A 17,910-nucleotide genomic window follows, 5' to 3' on the forward strand; every position below is an offset into this window, starting at 1 on the left:
GGAGAGAGAGGGTTTGGGAGAGAGAGCTGAGTGAGAGGGGTTCAGAGCGCGGTGAGAGGGGGAGTGGGGAGAGAGAGTGGGGAGAGAGGGGGAGGGAGTGGGGGACAGAGGGGTAAGTGGAGGTTGACAGAGAGAGGGGGTCTGAGAGAGATCACGTTGTGAGAGAGTGGGGGTGTGAGAGAGAGAAGGGGAGTGAGACAGAGGGGGTGGGAGAGAGACAGAGACGGGTGAGAGAGAGGGGTAAGAGAGAGGGGGGTGTGAGAGAGATTGCAATTGAGAGGGTAAGAGAGAGGAGGTTTGAGAGAGAGAGGGAGGGAGAGAGCGAGTGAGGGGGTGAGAGACAGAGGGTGGGAAAGAGAGGGGGAATGGAAGAGAGTGGGGGTGGGAGAGAGAGGTGGTTGGAGAGAGAGTGGGAGAGAGGGGGGTGAGAGAAAGGGGAGAGATAGAGAAGGGATTGAGAGAGAAAGGGGGACAGCAAGAGAAAGAGGGATGAGAGAGATGGGACGCGAGAGAGAGAGCGAAAGTAGTGAGAGAGGTGGTGAGATAGACAGTGAATGACGGGTTGAGAGAGAGAGAGACAGCGAGAGAGAGAGAACGAGTGAACGGATGAAAGAGTTAGAGGGGTGTGAGGGAGATGGGGTGAGAGAGTGGGCGCTAGAGAGAGACAGAACGAGAGCAAGGAGGAAGGAGGAAGAAAGGGGTCTAAAGAGAGAGAGAGAAATGGGGCAAACGAGATAAAAAGGGAGTATACAGAGAGAGAGAGAGCGGGGTGTGAGACAGAGTGCGAGAGGGAAGGGGAATGAGAGAGAAAAAGGGAGCGACAGACAGAAGGCAATAGAGCGAGAGAGAGGGCGGGATGAGAGAGAGGGCAGGGGAGAGAGGGGTGAGAGAGAGAGAGGGGTGAGAGAGAGAGACAGAGAGGTGGGTAAGAGAGAGAGGGTGTGAGCAGGGGAGATACGGTGTGAGTAGGGGAGAGAGGGTGAATGGGTGTGTGAGAGAGAGAGAGCGGTGAGGGAGAGGGTGTAACGGGGAGAGAGGGTGAGGGGTGACAGAGAGAAAGGGGTGAGAGAGAGGGTGAGAGAGAGCGACGGGGAGCGATATAACAAGGTGAGAAAGAAAGGGGGTGTGTGAGAGAGAGGGGCTGAGAAAGAGAGGGGCTTAGAGAGAGAGCGTGAGAGAGAGAGGAGGTGAGAGACAGGGGGTGAGAGAGATAGTGAGTGGGGAGAGAGAGGGAGTTTGAAAGAGAGTGGGTGAGAGAGGGGGTGAGAGAGGGGGGTGAGGGAGGTGGGGGGGAGATAGCGGGGTTTTGAGAGGGAGATGGGAGAAAGAGGTGTGTGAGAGAGCTGGGTGAGAGGGCGGTAAGGGGGGGCTGAGAGAGAGAGAGGTGGATGAGAAAGAGAGTGGGGGTGAGAGAGAGAACTTGGTGAGAGAGGGGGGATGAGAGAGAGCGGAGGGTGTGAGAGAGGGAGATGGAAGTGAGAAAGAGGGTGGTAGAGAGAGGGGGTGAGACAGAGGGAGTCAGAAAGAGAGAGGGGATGAGAAAGAGATAGAGAGAGGGTTGGAGAGAGAGAGAACGAGTGAACGGATGAGAGAGTTAGAGGCGTGTGCGGGAGAGTGTGTGAGAGAGTGGGGCGCTAGAGAGAGACAGAACGAGAGCAAGGAGGAGGGAGGAAGAAAGGGGTCAAAAGAGAGAGAGAGAAATGGGGCGAACGAGAGAAAGAGGGTGCGAGAGAGGGGGTATACAGAGAGAGAGAGAGCGGGGGGTGAGACAGAGCACAAGAGGGAAGGGGAATGAGACAGAGAAAAAGGGAGCAAGAGACAGAATGTAATAGAGCGAGAGAGAGGTGGGGATGAGAGAGAGGGCAGGGGAAAGAGGGGTGTTAGAGAGAGAGCGGTGAGATAGAGAGACAGACAGGCGGGTAAGAGAGAGAGGGTGTAAGATAGAGTGAAGGGGTGAGAGAGATAGAGGTGAGAGAGAGGGCGAGGGGTGACAGAGAGAGAGAAGTGTGAGTGAGAGAGCAGGGTGGAGAGAGCGAGGATGTGAGAGAGAGAGTGAGGGTGAGAGAGGAGTGAGAGAGAGGGGGTCAGAGAGAGCGAGGGGGAGAGATATAACTAGTTGAGTGAGAAAAGGGGTGTGAGAGAGAGGTGCATGAGAGAGAGGGCCTGAGAGATGCGGTGAGAGAGAGGCAGCGAGAGAGAGGGGGTGAGAGAGACAGTGAGTGGTGAGAGCGAGAGGGAGCGAGAAAGAGTGGGTGAGAGAGAGGGGTGAGAGAGAGGGGTGAGAGAGGGGGAGAGAGAGGGGGAGAGAGAGGGGGAGAGGTGGTGGAGAGAGGGAGGTGTGGAGGGTATGAGAGAGAGGGTGTAATAGAGAGGGGGAGAGAGAGTGGGATGAGAGAGTGGGGTGAGAGAGAGGGGGTCTGTGAGAGCGGGAGGGGCTGAGAGAGAGAGATGGGCTGAGAGAGAGGGGTTGAGATAGGGAGAGTGTGAGAGAGGAGGGATGAGAGTGGGAGGGGGAAGAGGGATGAGATGAGAGAGGTAGGGTGAGAGAGCGAGAGGAGTGTGAGAGGGGTAGAGAGGGGGAGAGCGAGAAAGGGAGAGAGAGGGGGAGAGCGAGAAGGGGAGAGAGAGGGGAAGAGAGAGGGGGACAGAGGGAGGGTATGAGAGAGGGACGGGATGAGAGAGGGACGGCGTGAGAGAGAGGGCTGTGTGAGAGAGAGGTGAGAGAGAGTGAGAGAGAGAGGGGGGAGAGAGGGTAGAGAGAGAGGGGAGAGAGAGGGGGAGAGAGAGTGGTGAGAGAGAGAGGGATGACAGAGAGAGTGGGTTGAGTGAGGGGGGTGTAAGAGGAGGGTGAGGGAGGGGGAAGAGGGAGGGGCGTGAGAGGGGGCGGTGTGTGAGGGAATGTGTGGGGGATGGTGGTGGGAGAGGGGGTGGGAGAGGGGGATGAGGGAGGTGAGGGGGAAGATAGAGGGGCTGTGAAAGGGGGATGGGAGAGAGAGAGAGGGGTGTGAGAAAGAGCTGGGTGAGAGGGTGGTGAGGGGGTGCTGAAAGAAAGGTGGGTGAGAGAGAGAGTGGGGTTGAGAGAGAGACGTTGGTGAGAGGGGGGATGAGAGAGAGGGGAGGGTGAGAGAGAGGGGTATTGAGAGAGAGAGAGAGAGATGGGAGTGAGAGAGAGAGGGTGTGAGGGAGGGGAAGAGAGAGAGAGAGGGTGAGAATGAGGGGGGTGAGAGAGAGAGGGGGTTAGAGAGATGGAGTCAGAAGGAGAGAGAGGGAATGAGAAAGGGATAGAGAGAAGGTGGGAGAGAGGGTGGGGGTGAGGGAGCGAGGGTGTGTGAGTGTGTGTGAGAGAGAGAGTGAGAGAGGGAGGTGAGAGAGAGGGGGAGAGAGGGAGGGTTTGAGAGTGGAAGGGTGTGAGAGAGGGATGGGATGAGAGAGGGAGTGTGTGAGAGAGAAGGGTGTGAGAGAGAGGTGAGAGAAAGGGTGAGAGAGAGAGGTGGGGGTGAGAGAGGGGAAGAGAGAGTGGGAGAGAAGGTTAGAGAGTTAGGGTGGTGAGAGGGAGAGGGCTGACAGAGAGAGGAGGTTGAGGGGGTGTAAGAGGAGGGTGAGGGGGGTGAGTGGGGGAGGTGCGTGAGGGAGTGTGTGGGGGATGGGGTGGAAGTGGGGGGTGAGAGAGGGGGGTGAGGGAGGTGGGGGGGAGACAGCGGGGTTTTGAGAGGGAGATGGGAGAAAGAGGTGTGTGAGAGAGCTGGGTGAGAGGGCGGTGAGGGGGGCTGAGAGAGAGAGAGGTGGATGAGAAAGAGATTGGGGGTGAGAGAGAGAAGTTGGTGAGAGAGGGGGGATGAGAGAGAGCGGAGGGTGTGAGGGAGGGAAATGGGAGTGAGAAAGAGGGTGGTAGAGAGAGGGGAAGAGAGAGAGGTTGAGAACGAGGGGGGTGAGAGAGAGAGGGGTGAGAGAGAGGGAGTCAGAAAGAGAGAGGGGATGAGAAAGAGATAGAGAGAGGGTTGGAGAGAGGGAGGGAATGAGAGAGAAAGGGTAGGAGAGAGAGTTGGTGTGAGAGAGCGGGTGAGGGGGTAAGAGAGCGCGGAGGTTTGAGAGAGAGAGAGAGGTTGAGAGAGGGTTTGAGAGAGAGAAGAGGGGTGTGAGAGAGAGAGTGAGAGAGGGAGGTGAGAGAGAGGGGATGTGAGAGACATTGGGGTGGGAGAGAGAGGTGGTGACAGAGAGAGAGAGAGAGAGTGTGAAGGGTTGAGGGGGGAGTGAACGAGGGGTGTTGAGAGATGAGGGTTGAGAGAAGGTGGTGAGAGAGAGGGTGAGACAGAGGGTGTGAGAAAGAGAAGGGGTGAGAGAGAGGGGTGAGGGAGAGTGGGGTTGTGAGGGGGGGTGAGAGCGAGGGATGTGAGGGGGGGATGAGAGAGAGGTGTGAGAGAGAGGGTTCGTGAGAGAGGGAGAGAGAGGGGGTGGGACAGATGGGGAATGGAGAAAGATGAGGTGGGAGAGAGAGGGAGAGAGAGAGAGAAGGGTGAGAGGGAGAGTGAGTGAGAAAGAGGGGAAGTGGAAGAGAGAGAGGGGTGGGAGAGAGAGAGTGGGGTGAGAGAGAGTGGGGTAAGGGAGAGAGCGGGTGAGTGAGAGAGTGGGGTGTGAGAAAAAGAGGGAGAGACAAAGTGGGAGTGAGAGTGGGTCAGAGAAAGAGTGGACGTCAGACAGAGAAGGGGTGGGAGAGAGGGCGTGGGAGAGAGAGGGGGTGGGAGAGAGACGGTGAGAGGGAGATGGGGTAAGAGAGAGAGGAATGAAAAACAGACAGAGAGAGGGTGGGAGAGAGGGAGGGAATGAGTGAGAGAAGGATAGGAGAGAGAGATGGTGTGAGAGAGCGGGTGAGGGGGTAAGAGAGCGCGGAGGTTTGAGAGAGAGAGGGGTTGAGAGAGGGTTTGAGAGAGAGAAGACGGGTGAGAAAGAGAAGGGGTGAGAGAGGGGGGTGGGAGAGAGAGTGGTTGAGAGAGAGAGGGGTGGAGAGAGGAGGCGTGAGAGCGAGGGGTGTGAAGGGGGTGAGAGCGAGGGGTGAGAGGGAGAGGGTTCGAGAGAGAGGGAGAGAGAGAGAGATGGGGATGGGAGAGAGAGAGACGGTGAGAGTGAGATGGGGTAAGAGAGGGAGTGAGAAGGAGAGAGGGGGTGAGAAAGAGACTGGGAGAGAGGGTGGGAGTGAGAGAAAGAGAAAGGTAAGAGAGAGAGGGGGTGTGAGAGAGAGCGGGTGAGGGGTTAAGAGAGAGAGGAGGTTTGAGAGAGAGACGGGTGAGAGACAGTGCGGGTGAAGGGGCGAGAGGGGGTGAGATATGGGGTTGATAGAGAGAAGGGGGGTGAGAGAGCGGGGGCTGAGAAAGATAGAGAGGGAGGGTGAGAGAGAGAGGGGGTTTGAGAGAGCGAAAGAGAGCGGGCGAGAGAGAGAGAGGGGATGAGGGGGTGAGAGAGAGTGTGAGAGAGAGAGGGTGAGAGAGAGGGAAGGGGGTGAGAGAGTGGGTGAGAGAAGGGTGAGAAAGAGAGAAGGGGAGAGAGAGAGAGAGGGGTGAGAAAGAGAGAGAAGGGGAGAAAGAGAGGGGGTCAGAGAAAGAGTGGATGTGAGGGGTGTGGGAGTGGGGGTGAGAGAGAGGTGGTGAGAGAGCGGGGATGAAAGAGGGCAGGGTGAGGGAGAGGGGGGCTGAGAGAGAGAGAGGGTGAGAGAGAGAAAGGGTGAGAGAGAGAGGGGTTGAGAGAGAGGGGTTGAGAAGAGGGGTTGAGAGAGAGGGGATGAGGGAGAGAGGGGGTTTGAGCCTGAGAGGGATTGAGAGAGAGGGCAGTAAGAGAGGGGGGTTGAGAGTGAGGGTGTGAGAGAGAAAGGGGTTCGAGAGAGACGGGATGGGGGAGAGATGGGGATGGGAGAGAGAGGGGTGAGAGAGAGAGGGGTTGAGAGAGAGGGGTTGAGGGAGGGGTTGAGAGAGAGAGGGGATGAGAGAGAGAGGGGGTTTGAGAGTGAGAGGGATTGAGAGAGAGGGGTTGAGGGAGGGGTTGAGAGAGGGGTGAGAGCGAGGAATGAGAGAGAGAGGGTTCGAGAGAGAGGTTTTGAGAAAGAGTGGTTGAGATGAAGAGGGGGTGGGAGAGAAATGGGGATGGGAGAGGGGGTGAGAGAGAGAGAGAAGGGTGAGAGAGAGAGTGGGGTGAGAGAGAGAGAGAGGGGGTGAGAGGGAGAGGGTGTGAGAAAGAGAGGGAGTGGAAGAGAAAGAGAGAGGGTGAGAAACAGAGGGGTGGAAGAGAGAGAGGGGCCGGAGAGAGAGTGGGGTGAGAGAGAGAGAGGGGTGAGAGAGAGAGAGCAAGGTGAGTGGGGTGAGGGAGAAAGGGGGACAGACAAAGTGGGATCGAGAGTGGGTCAGAAGAAAGAGTAGAGGTGAGACAGAGAGGGGTTGGGAGAGAGAGGGGGTGGGAGAGAGGGGGTGGGAGAGAGAGGGGGTGGGAGAGAGGGGGTGGGAGAGAGAGGGGTGTGAGAGAGAGGGGTGGGAGAGAGAGGGGGTGGGAGAGAGAGGGGGTGGGAGAGAGGGGGTGGGAGAGAGAGGGGGTGGGAGAGAGAGAGGGGGAGAGAGAGAGAAATGGGAGTGCGATGGAGTAAGAGAGAGAGGGATGAAAACTAGACAAAGAGAGGGTAGGAGAGAGGGAGGGAGTGAGAGAGAGAAGGGTATGAGGGAGAGGCGGTGTGAGAGAGAGCGGGTGAGGGGGTGAGAGAGAGCATGTTTGAGAGTGAGAGGGGTTGAGAGAGAGGTGTTGAGAGAGAGAAGAGGGGTGAGAAAGAGAAGGGGTGAGAGAGAGGGGTGAGAGAGAGGGGGATTGAGAGTAGGGGTTGAGAGCGAGGGGTGTGAGGGGGGGTGAGAGCGAGGGGTGAGAGTGAGAGGGGTTGAGAGAGAGGTGTTGAGAGAGAGAAGAGGGGTGAGAAAGAGAAGGGGTGAGAGAGAGGGGTGAGAGAGAGGGGGATTGAGAGTAGGGGTTGAGAGCGAGGGGTGTGAGGGGGGGTGAGAGCGAGGGGTGAGAGGGAGAGGATTCGAGCGAGAAGGGGAGAGAGAGAGATGGGGATGGGAGAGACATGGGTGAGAGAGAGAGAGAAGGGTGAGAGTGAGAGACGGTGAGAGTGAGATGGGGTAAGAGAGGGAGTGAGAAGGAGAGAGAGGGGATGAGAAAGAGACTGGGAGAGGGTGGGAAAGAAGGAGTGACTGAGAGAAAGAGAAGGCTAAGAGAGAGAGGGGGCGTGAGAGAGAGCGGGTGAGGGCTTAAGAGAGAGAGGAGGTTTGAGAGAGAGAGGGGGGTGAGAGACAGAGCGGGTGAAGGGGCGAAAGGGGGGTGAGATATGGAGTTGAGAGAGATAGAGAAGGGGGATGAGAGAGAGGGCCTGAGAAAGAGAGAGAGGAATGAGAGAGAGTGGGTGAGAGAGAGAGGGGGATAAGGGGGGTGAGAGAGAGAGCGGGTGAGTGAGAGAGAGGGGATGAGGGAATGAGAGAAAGGGTGAGAGAGAGAGAGCCGTGGGTGAGAGAGAGGGTGAGAGAGAGAGTGGGGTGAGAGAGAGTGGGTGAGTGAGAGAGAGGGTTGTGAGAGAGAGAGGGCGATGTGAGGGGGTGTGTGAGAGAAAGGGGGAGAGAGAAAGGGGAGGAGAGACAAAGGGGAGACAGAGTGGGTCAGAGAAAGAGTGGAAGTGAAACAGAGAAGGGGTGGGAGAGAAGATGTGGGGGAGAGAGAGAGATTGAGAGAGAGGGTGACAGTGAGTTGGGGTGAGAGCGAGAGGGAGTGAGAAAGAGAGAGGGGAGGAGAAAGAGAGAGAGTGGGAAAGAGGGAGGGAGTGAAAGAGAGAGGGTAAGAGAGAGAGATGGGCTGAGAAAGAGAGAGGGAGTGAGAGAGAGGGGTGAGAGAGAGGGGGATTTGATGGAGCGAGAGAGCGGGTGAGAGAGAGAGAGGGGATGAGGAGGTGTGAGAGAGAGAGGGTGAGATGAGAGGGTATGAGGGAGAAGAGGGTGAGAGAGAGAGGAGGTGAGAGAGTGGGTGAGAGAGAGAGGGGTGAGAAAGGGAGAGAAGGGTGAGAAAGAGAGAGCTGAGAAAGAGAGAGGTGGTAGAAAGAGAGGGGGTCAGAGAAAGAGTGGATGTGTGGGGGGGTGAGAGAGGGGGTGTGGGAGAGGGAGTGGGAGAGAGGGAGAGTGGGGGTGAGAGAGAGGTTGGTAAGAGAGCGGGGATGAGACAGAGGAGGGTGAGACAGAGTGGGGATGAGAGAGAGATGGGAGTGAGAGAGAGGGGTGTGAGAGAGAGGGGAGTTGAGAGAGAGGGGAGTTGAGAGAGAGGGTGTGAGAGAGAAAGGGGTTCGAGAGAGACAGGGTGGGAGAGAGATGGGGATGGGAGGGAGAGGTGTGTGTGAGAGAGAGAAGGGTGAGAGAGAGAGTGATGAGGGAGAGGGGGGTGAGATAGAGAGGGAGGGGTGGGAGAGAGAGTGGAGTGAGAAAGAGAGTGCGGTGAGAGTGACAGCGGGTGAGTGAGAAAGAGGGATGAGAGATGGGGCGATGTGAGGGAGTGAGAGAGAAAAGGGGAGAGACAAAGGGGGAGAGAAAAAGGGGGAGTGAGAGTGGGTCAGAGAAAGAGTGGAGGTGAGACAGAGAGCGGCTGGGAGAGAGAGAACGTGGTTGAGAGAGGGGTTGAGTGAGATACGGTGTGAGTGAGATGGGGTGTGAGAGAGAGATATTGAGTGGGAGAGAGGGAGGGAGTGAGAGAGAGAAGGGTAAGAGAAAGAGGAGGTTTGAGAGCAAGGGAGAGGGGGTGAGAGAGTGCGGGTGAGGGGTTGAGAGGGGGTGAGAGAGGGGTTGAGAGAGGGTGAGAGAGAGAGGTGCTGGGAAAGAGAGAGGGGTGAAAGAGAAAGAGAGAGGGGAGAGAGAGAGAGTGGGGTGAGAGAGAGAGAGCGGGTGAGTGACAGAGAGGGGATGAGGTGGGTGAGAAAGAGAGGGTGAGAGAGAGAGAGATGGGCTGAGAAAGAGAGAGGGAGTGAGAGAGAGGGGATGAGAGAGAGGTGGATTTGATAGAGCGAGAGAGCGGGTGAGAGAGAGAGAGGGGATGAGGGGATGTGAGAGAGAGAGGGTGAGATGAGAGGGTGTGAGAGAGAAGAGGGTTAGAGACAGAGGAGGTGAGAGAGTGGGTGAGAGAGAGAGAGGGTGAGAAAGGGAGAGAAGAGTGAGAAAGAGAGAGGGGGAGAGAGAGGGCAGAGAAAGAGAGACGGGGGAGAAAGAGAGGGGTTCAGAGAAAGAGTGAATATGAGGGGGTGAGAGAGGGAATGTGGGTGAGGGAGTGGGAGAGAGAGAGAGTGGGGCTGAGAGAGTGATTGGTGAGAGAGCGGGGATGAGAGAGGGGAGGGTGAGACAGAGGGGAGTGAGAGAGAGAGGGCGATGTGAGGGAGTGAGAGAGAAAAGGGGAGAGACAAAGGGGTAGAGAAAAAGGGGGAATGAGAGCGGGTCAGAGAAAGAGTGGAGGTGAGACAGAGAGCAGCTGGGAGAGAGAGAACGTGGGTGAGAGAGGGGTTGAGTGAGATACGGTGTGAGTGAGATGGGGTGAGAGAGAGAGATATTGAGTGGGAGAGAGGGAGGGAGTGAGAGAGAGAAGGGTAAGAGAAAGAGGAGGTTTGAGAGCAAGGGAGAGGGGTGAGAGACAGTGCGGGTGAGGGGTTGAGAGGGGGTGAGAGAGGGGTTGAGAGAGGGTGAGAGAGAGAGGTGCTGGGAAAGAGAGAGGGGTGAAAGAGAAAGAGAGAGGGGTGAGAGAGAGAGTGGGGTGAGAGAGAGAGAGCAGGTGAGAGATAGAGGGGATGAGGGAGGTGAGAAAGAGGGTGAGATGAGAGGGTGAGAGAGAGAAGGGGTGAGAGGGAGAGCGGGTGATGTGAGGGGGGTGAGAAAGGGGAGAGACAAAGGGGAGAGAAAGAGTGGAATTAAAACGGGGGGGGGAGAGAGGGTGTGGGATTGAGAGAGAGGGGGTAAGAGAGAGAGGTGGTTTGAGAGAGCGAGAGAGAGCAGGTGAGAGAGAGGGGGGTGAGGGGGGATGAAAGAGAGAGAGTGAGAGAGAGGGGTGTGAGAGAGAGGGGAATAAGAATAAGAGAGATTGGGGTGGGAGAGAGAGGGGGTGACAGAGAGAGGAGTGAGGTGGGAGAAAGTGAGGGGTTGAGAGATGGGGGTTGAGAGAGGGGGATGAGAGAGAGGGGGGTTGAGAGAGGAGGGTGAGGGAGAGAGGTGGTGAGGCAGAGGGTGTGAGAGAGAGAGAGGGGGGTGAGAGAGAGGGGTGAGAGAGGGGGAGTGAGAGAGATGGGGTTTGGGAGAGAGGGGGTGAGAGAGAGAGGGGATAAGAGAGAGAGGGGGTGAGAGAGAGAGGGGGTGAGAGAGAGGGGTGTGAGAAAGGGTAGTGAGAGAGAGGGGATGAGAGAGAGAGAGGGAGTGAGAGAGAGGGGTGTGAGAAAGGGGTAGTGAGAGAGAGGGGGGTGAGAGAGGGGGTGGTGAGAGAGAGCGGGGTGAGAGAGAGGGGGAGAGAGAGAGTGAGAGAGAGTAGGGGTGAGAGAGAGAGTGGGTGTGAGAGAAGGGGGAGTGAGAGAGAGGGGGTTGAGAGAGAGGGGCAGTGTGAGAGAGAGAGGGGTGAGAGAGAGAGGGAATGAGAAAGAGAGAGGGTGGGAAGAGGGGGAGAGAGGGGGTGAGAGAGAGAGGGGAGAGAGTGACGGGTTGAGAGAGAGTGGTGGGTTGAGAGAGAGAGAAGAGGGTGAGAGAGAGAAGGAGTGAAAGCGAGGGTTGAGATGGAGACGGGTTGAGAGAGAGGGGGTGAGAGAGAGGGGGTTTGAGAGAGAGGGTGTGAGAGACAAAGTGGTTCGAGAGAGACAGGATGGGAGAGAGATGGGGATGGGAGAGAGAGGAGTGAGAGAGAGAAGGGTGAGAGAGAAGTGGTGTGAGAGAGAGAGTGGTGAGAGAGAGGGGGTGGGAGAAGGAGAAGGGTGAGAGAGTGGAGTGAGAGAGAGTGGGGTGAGAGAGACAGCGGGTGAGTGAGAAAGAGGGGTGAGAGAGAGGGGTGTGAGAGAGGGGTGAGAGAGAGATCGGGTGAGAGAGAGACAGGCTGAGAGAGAGAGAGAGGGTGAAAGAGAGTGGGTGAGAGAGAAGGGGTGAGAGAAAAGGGGTGAGAGAGAGGTGAGAGATAGTGAGGGGTGAAAGAGAGAGAGGGGGTGAGAGAGAGAAGGCCTGAGAGAGAGGAGGTGAGAGAGACTGGGTGACAGAGAACTGGTGAGAGGGAGGGAGAGAGAGAGATTTGTGTGAGAGAGAGGGATAAGAGAGAGAGGGGTGAGAGAGAGAGAGGGATGAGAGAGAGGGGTGCGGTAGAGAGAGTGGTGGAAGTGAGAGCGGGTGAGAAAGAGACAGGGGGTGACAGAGATACAGGCTAAGAGAGGGGGGAGGGAGAGAGTGGGTGAGAGAGAGGGGGTGAGAGAGAGAGAGGGTGAGAGAGAGAGAGAGAGGTGTGTGTGAGAGAGAGGTGTGAGAGAGGGGATGTGTGAGAGAGATCAGGGTGGGAGAGACTGGGGAGAGAGAGGGGGCTGAGAGAGAGAGAGGGCTGAGAGAGAGGGTGTGAGAGAGAGAGAGGGGTGTGAGAGAGATCGGAGTGGAAGAGAGAGCGGGTGAGAAAGGGGGGGTGAGAGAGAGACAGACTGAGAGAGGGTGAGAGAGAAGGTGAGAGAGAGGCGTGAGAGAGAGGGGATGAGAGAGAGCGGTAAGAGAGAGTGAGTGGAAAGCGAGTGAGGGGTGAGAGGGTGAGGGCGAGAAGGGCGATGAGAGAGATCGGGGTGGAAGAGAGAGCGGGTGAGAAAGAGAGAGGGGGTGAGAGAGAGTGGAGGAGTGAGAGTGGGTGAGAGAGGGGTGTAGAGAGTGGGAGAGTTGGGGAGTGATGGAGAGAGGGGGGAGGGGTGAGAAAGGGGTGAGAGAGAGGTGAGAGAGAGGGGGTAGAGAGAGGGGGGAGAGAGAGGGGTGGGGAGGGGAATGAGAGAGGGGGAGAGAGGGGTGTGAGAGAGGGGTGAGAGAGAGTGGAAGAGAGAGAGGGGGAGAAGGGGGAGATAGAGGGAGGTGAGAGAAAGTGGGTGAGAGAGAGGCGGAAGAGAGAGGGGGGAGAGAGACAGGGGAGGGAAGGGGGAGGGAGAGGGGTGAAAGAGAGGGTGAGAGAGAGAGTGGGAGAGGGGGAGAGAGAAAGGGGGTGAGAGAGGGGTAAAGAGAGGGGGAGAGAGAGGAAGGAGAGAAAGGGGAGAGGGTGAAAGGGGGAATGAAGCAATAGGGTGAGAGAAAGGGGGTGAGAGGGGGGAGAGAGCACGAGAGGGGCAGAGAGAGAGGGTAAGAGAGTGAGAGGCGGGGAGAGAAACAGGGTGAGAGAGATGGGTTGAGAGTGCGAGGGGGTGTGAGCGAGAGAGAGAGGGGGGCAAGAGAGAGAGAAAGGTGCAAATGAGCAGGAGGGAGGGGATGGAAATGAGACAGAGAGTTTGAGAGCGAGAGAGTGCACGAGAAGGGGACAAAGAGAGAGGGAGCGAGCGAGAGAGACAGAAAGAGAGATAGCGAGGAGGCAGAGCGTGATAGGGAGAGATAGAGGGCGATCCAGTGACAGAGGGATGGGAGGGGAGAGAGAAGTCGGGTGAGAGAGAGAGTTTGGGTGGAGAGTGAGTGAGGGGGTGAGAGAGAAAGAGAGGGTGAGAAAGAGAGAATGAGAGTGAGGGGGTGATAGAGAGAGTCAGAGAGAGAAGTCTCAGGGAGGACCAGTACAGCAGAGGTGAAAGCAGGTCCCTCACAAGATGATGTGAATGAAGCCGAGAATGTAGCTGTTCCTTCCCCAGCTCTGTGTCTATGTCCTGTCTTCCAGGTCTGAATACAGAAGGTCACTAACCCCTCACTGTGCTGTTTACTGTGAGTGATCTTACCGACTGCAGGATTTACTGAAGGCTCCAGACCTCCCTCTTCATGTCTCTCTGACTGACCAACCGTCTTTGATGTGGTTATGGACGAGACAAGAGTTAGGAATTCGGCTGAGATAGGAACATCCAGATGACCTACAGGAGACAGAGAAACAGACAGAATGGGAAATTAGACTGATGCAGTGAGGGTTACACATGGAGAATGGCACTGAGTCCACAGAGATCTGGAAAATCCCAGTCTCCATCCCTGGCCTGTGCTGCTGTGTCTCTCTGGAATGGAGAATTCTGTTTGCTCAGGATCTGGAGTAGCTGCAAGTGTGAGAGACACTGACAGAGGCAGCAATTAGACCCACACAATGAGGGATACCACATGGAGGGATACTGAGTGATATCACCAGAGTGCAGGAAGGTATCAGGATCACACAATGGTCATGATGAAAGGGTTGGGATTCATGGTGCACGGGATCAGTACTCAGTTACAGGTGAGCTACGAGTGGGACAGGTGATGGCCTCGTGCTATTCTCACCCGACTGTTCATCCAGATGTTAATGCTGGGGTCCAGTATAACCCATCTAACTGCTTAATATCCTTTTAGGAAGGAAATCTATTATAGACAGCGGGTCTGGCCTACACATGATCCAGACCCAGAGCGATGGGGTTGACTCTAAACTGCTCTCTGCAATGATCCAGCAAGGCACTCAGCTCAAGGGCAGCTCGGGGTGGGCATGCGATGCTGGCCAGCCAGAGACAGCAACATCCCGTGAGTGAATTAAACACAACACTGCTGGGAGCAGTGTCCTGGTCAACTATGTCGGTAGGCTTATGGACAGGGCTTTAAACTGACAGAGAGGATGCAGGGCCAGGGTTCAGGTGAAAGGAACTTTCCAAATCCAAAGAGAAAATTGTGATGTAGCTGAAGACAAGCAGAAAGGAACAGGAAGAGACAGAGTTTAACTGAAACTGTACATCAGTGAATTGAACTGTGACAAGAAATTGTGGAAAGAGTCAGTCGTAATGTTCTTTTTTTGTACTGGATAATGTCTCTGCAATAAGGTGGATGGACTGTGGCACGGAAATAAATGAGATTTAGTGGTGACAGGGTGAACAAAAGGTGGAACATGAATATTTTATTGGACACCTCCTTGAGGGGTGTCAGGGAGTGCAGGATGGGTAACCCTGACAGTAATGGGTAACAAAGGCATTACAGCGAAAGCATTGGGCCTCAGATGATGCAGCTGAATCAGTCTGAATGCAGAATCTGGGTAACACGTGTCAAAAACACAAGCAGGAGAACAGTTTAGAGGCTGCCGAACAGCATTTCATTGCTCAACCCTGTTACACATTCCAATGTATTCCTGTGTAATGCAAAGGCACTGTGATAATTCTGGGAGACTTCAGTCTTTGTATAATCTGGGACAGTCACATCGGCAAAAGGGATGGTCTCCGAACTCCTCTTTGGATGTTTCTGTCAGTGTTTCATTGAATAAGACGTTGTGGAAACAGCCAGGGAGGTGACTATCTCAGATCGACCTTTGGGTGATGACACTGAGGGAAGGAGTAATGTCACACTGAGATTTCCTCTGGGAAATTGGAGTGTAGTGGAATTCAGCGAGATGATTGATTGTTAAAGTGACCATAAACCACACCCTATAATCACAACCAAAGCCATTGACATGTGTTTGAGAGGAGAACTGACCAAGGTAAACAGGGGAAACAGTGAAGTGTATGGCTGGTAATGGACAGTGCAAAACATTTACAGTCATAGAGATGGACAGCACAGAAACAGGGCCTTCGGTCCAACTCATCCACACCACCCACCTATCCGAACATAATCTCATCACATTTGCCAGCACTTGGCCCAAATCCCTCTCACCCTTCCTGTTCTTATACCCATCCAGATGCCTTTTAAATGCAGTAATTGTACCAGTCTCCACCACTTCACCAGGCAGGTCATTCAATACACGCAACACCCTCCACATCAAAACGTTGTCCCTTAGGTTCCTTTTATATCTTTCCCCTCTCATCCTGAACCTAGGCCCTCCAGTTCTGGACTACCCCACCCCAGGGAAAAGACCTTGTCTGTTAAACCTAACCATGCCCCTCATGGCTTTATAAACCTCCATATGGGTTATCCCTCTGCCTCAGACATTCCAGGGAAAACATCCCCAGCCCATTTAACCTCTCCCTTTAGCTCAAATCCTCCAATCCTGTCAGCATCTTTGCAAATCTTTTCTGAACCCTTTCAATTGACACAACATCATTCCGATAGGGAGGAGACTAGAATTGCACGCAATATGCCAAAACTGGCTTATCCAATGTCCTGTACAGCCACAACATGACCTCCCAACTCCTCTACTCAATGCACTGATCAGTAAACACAAGCATACCAAACACCTTCTTCACTATCCTATCAACCTACAATTCTCCTTTCAAGGAACAATGAACCTACACTCCAAGGTCTCTTTGTTCAGAAACACTCCCTGGGACCTTAACATTAAGTGTTAAAGTCCTGCGAAGAGTTGCTTTCCCAAAATGCAGCACCTCCCATTTATCTGAATGAAGCTCCATCTCCCACCCCTCAGCCCATTGGCCGATCAGTTCACCATCCCATTGTAATGTGATGTAACATTCTTCACTGTCCACTACCACTCCAATTTTGGTGTCATCTGCAAACTTACTAACTGTACCTGCTGTGTTCACATTCAAATCATTTATATAATTAATGGAAAGTAGTGGACGCAGCACCGATCCTTGTGGCACTCCACTGGTCACAGGTCTCCAGGCTGAAAAAACCACCCTCCACAACCACCCTCTGTCTTCTACCTTCGTGCCAGTTCTGTATCCAAATAACTGGTTTTCCCTGTATTCGGTGAGATCTATCCTTGCTCTCCAATCTCCCATGTGGAAACATTTCGAACACCTTACTGAAGTCCATGTCTCTCACATCCACCTCTATGCCCTCATCAATCCTTTTGTTACTTCTTCAAAAAATATCTTGAGCCATGATTTCCCACGTACAAAGCAATGCTGACTATCCCCAATTAGACATTGCCTTTCTGAACACATGTAATTCCTGTCCCTCATGTATCCGTCTCTCAACGTGCCCACGACTGACGACAGGCGAACCAGTCTGTAGTTCCCTGGCTTGTCCTTACCACCCTTCTTAAACAGTGGCACCACGTTAGCCCAACCTCCAGTCTTCTGGCACCTCACCTGTGAATATCCATGATACAAATATCTCAGTAAGAGCCCCAGCAATCACTTCTCTAGCTTCCCACAGAGATAGAGAGTACACCTGATAAGGTCCTGGGGATTTATCCACCTTTAACCACTTCAAGACATCCAGCACCTCCTCCTCTGTAATGTGGACATTTTGCAAGATGACATCATCTCTTTCCCAATGCTACTTCTCAAACCATCATTCTATTCGATATCTTCCATGTCCTTCTCGACAGGAAATACTTGTTCAGATTCTCCCCCATCTCCTGCAGCTCCACGTGCAGGCTGTCTTGATCATTGAGGGGCCCTATTCTCTCCCTAGTAACTCTTTTGTCCTTTTTGGATTTATAAATACATTTTGGATTCTCCTTAAATCTATTTGCCAAAGCAATCTCATGTCCCCTTTTTGCCCTCCTGATTTCCCTCTATCCCTACACAACACTGCACTCACCCCCTCACTGACTGATCCCTACCCAACACTGCAATCTCGCCCTCCCTGACTGATCCCTACCCAACACAGCACTCACCCCCTCCCTGACTGATCCCTACCCAACACTGCAATCTCCCCCTCCCTGACTGATCCCTACCCAAAACTGCACTCACCCCCTCCCTGACTGATCCCTACCCAACACTGCAATCTCCCCCTCCCTGACTGATCCCAGCCAACACTGCAATCTCCCCCACGACTGATCCCAACCCAACCCTGCAATCTCCCCCTCCCTTACTGATCCCTACCCAACACTGCACTCACCCCCTCCCTGACTGATCCCTACCCAACTCTACAATCTCCCCCTCCCTGACTGATCCTTAGCCAGCACTGCAATATCCCCCCTGACTGATCCTTACCCAGCACTGCAATCACCCCCTCCCAAGGAAAAAAAAATAACTAGAGAGAAAATAGGACCCTTCAAGGACCAAAGTGGACGTGTGAGCAGAATCAGAGGAGTTATTTCCCCTCTGTGTTGACCTTGGAGAAGGACATGAAGGCTTGGGAACTTGGGCAAGTTAGTGATGATCTCTTGGTGTCAGACCATATCACAGGAGAGGATGTGTTGAATGTGTTAGAATGTATGAAGATGGATAAATCTCCTGGACCTGACCAAACATATCCAACAGTACCTCAAGAGGTGAGGGAAGTTCTTGTGGATTTCCTGTTGATCTTTTTGCCTCACCGTTAGCCATGGGTGAGGTCCCGGAAGACTGGAGGACAGCATATGTTGCGCCCTTATTCAAGAATGGCTGCAAAGATAAACCTGGGAACTATAGATCAGTAAACCTAACATCCGTGATAAGTAAGTTACTTGAGAAGATGCTGAGAGATTAGATAGACATGCATTTGGAAATACAACATTTGATTGGGAGTAGTCAGCAAAGCCTTGTGCATGGGAGACCATGCCTCACAAATTAGTCAGCGTTCTTTATTGAAGTGATCAGGAAGTTTGACGAGGGCAGGCCAGTACATCTAGACTCTACAGATTTCAGGAAGGCCTTTGATAAGGTTCCACATGGTACCTTGCTCTGGAAGGTTAGATCGCATGGAATCCAGGGGGCGTTGGCAAGCTGGGTACACAATTGGCTTGATGGTAGGAAGCAGAGGGTAACAGTCAGACTGGAGGCCTGTGACTCGTGGTGTGCCTCAGCGGTCATAGAATCATAGAATCCCTCCTCTGTGGAAACAGGCCCTAAGGCCCAAAAAGTCCACTGGCCCTCTGAAGATTATTTCACTCAAACCCATTCACCTACTT

This window comes from Chiloscyllium punctatum, chromosome 23 (assembly GCF_047496795.1).
Source record: "Chiloscyllium punctatum isolate Juve2018m chromosome 23, sChiPun1.3, whole genome shotgun sequence".
NCBI lineage: Eukaryota > Metazoa > Chordata > Chondrichthyes > Orectolobiformes > Hemiscylliidae > Chiloscyllium > Chiloscyllium punctatum.